Source organism: Anomalospiza imberbis, chromosome 2, assembly GCF_031753505.1.
Source record: "Anomalospiza imberbis isolate Cuckoo-Finch-1a 21T00152 chromosome 2, ASM3175350v1, whole genome shotgun sequence".
NCBI classification, from domain to species: Eukaryota; Metazoa; Chordata; class Aves; order Passeriformes; family Viduidae; genus Anomalospiza; species Anomalospiza imberbis.
In genome coordinates, this window is record NC_089682.1 from 32,718,315 (window position 1) to 32,720,232 (window position 1,918).

Below are 1,918 nucleotides of genomic sequence, written 5' to 3' on the forward strand. Positions count from 1 at the left end.
TAAATGGTTGTTGGGTGTTGGGGAGAGAAATCTACAGAAAAGGATTGAAAAGGAACCCAATCTCATTTGTAAGCTGTGGGCTGAAGGTGCCTGGTGAGCCTGAAATCCCCCACACTCTGAGACCTCCAGGAGGCTCAGGAAAGGACGCAGATGCTGCAGCCACCTCCCCAGCTGCCATCTCATGCCCATGATTCCCCTGTTAATTATATTTCTTGATGTATCTTAGCTGTGTCATTTGAACTGAAGATAGTGAGGATTGTGCCCACGTGCACAGGAGATGTATTTGGTTTTTCTGCTCATCTCTAAAAAGCAGGGACTTGGTGGCACTTCTGCTTAGCAGGAGCATCTTAATAAGCATTAGGTCTGAAGAGAAGAGTGGAATTATCCTAATTACAGTCTTTATTATTTGGTTTATGAGGTTCTAAATCAAGGAATATGTTAAGTCTTTCCTGTTTTCCCCCAGGTCTTCTTAATGTCTGGTTTTTGTGCTTCCCAGAGGAAAATTGTTGTCGTTGTGGCTCTTTTTTGTTAAAACAAGAAAAACTTTTCAGCATATCACCTTTAGGACAGCTTGGGGAATTTTTTGCTTTTGATCTTCATTCATTTTTTTGCCCTTATGTAAACTTGAATTTCTACTTCCTCTCTTACTGGCAATCTGCCATGTCCTTCTGAGTTCTCATTTATTTGTCTCTCTTGCCCTGCTATCTTCTGGTTCCTTTCTCAGTAATATTAACAAGCTCTTGCTTACACCACAATTCCGAATTTGATCCACTGACTGATCCAAATATGCTGCTTGTTTCTGCATGTTCTTTGTGTCTGGAGTGAATTCTGCTTTAGCACTGCAATTACCATTACAGCTGATTAGAAACTCATTTTTTTTTCATTTGGAATGTTTCACAAAAAGCAAGTTTCTAAAAATGCTTCCATTGAACATTATAGGAATGTTCTTATTTTCTCTGTGAAAGACTGCAAGCAAATGTTGGGAGTTTTTTTAGCATTTTGTTGAGACTGGCACAAATGAAAAAAACTACACTGGTTGAATATTTTTAATTACAGAAGTCATATGAATGTGGTCTCATACACTGAAATACCTTGTTTGTATATGTATTTTATGGTGCTGAAAGAAGTTAGTGCAATTTAGAAGTCAGTATTATATTATATGATATCACAATGAGTAAGAATAGCGTGTCTTGCTTACCCCAGACTGATTTTGATTTTCCTAAAGAAATATGTCACAGAAACTCATGTAGATAATGTCCTGCTCCTGTACATCTGCTTTTAACAGTGTCTTATTGGCCCTGCCAGACCTTACATTGTACATCCCAAATAAAGAGCAATCTTTGAAAATACTGTATTGAAAAACTGTTATGAAATATAAAATCAGAAAGGATTTTGTTAGTCTTGATCCCTGCAGTGGTATCAATGAAATAATGGAAATCATCTGGTGATCTGGCAGAGGGAGGAGGAATTCCAAGGAGGAATTTGGTGTCCATCCTTGTTGGTGGTGTCAGAGCAGAGTCACGCCACACATTGCTCCAGTGACAAAAATAGCAGTGCTGCTATCCCTGAGTCACTTTGGTGTGTTCACTGTGTGCAGAAGATAATGAAGTGTTATTATTTCCCCAGCTGATGGAAAGGGAGCATTCCTGGGCCTGTGTTTGCTGAGTGTTCTGGCTCTAAGGGCACCACTGCAGGCTGAGCAGAGAGTTCTAAGCCAGAGCACATTGCACCTGAGCCTGATCTAAGCCTGGGGGATGAAAGCACTGATTTGATCATGAACCAGCACTGGCACAGAGATACACTCTGAAGAAAAAAAACCAAACCTAGCAGCCTTGTACACTCTTCCTTTCTCCCTCTGATTCTAGCACTGAATCAAGCACATTTATGTACACATTATGCAACTGTCAGTGTAGCCTTA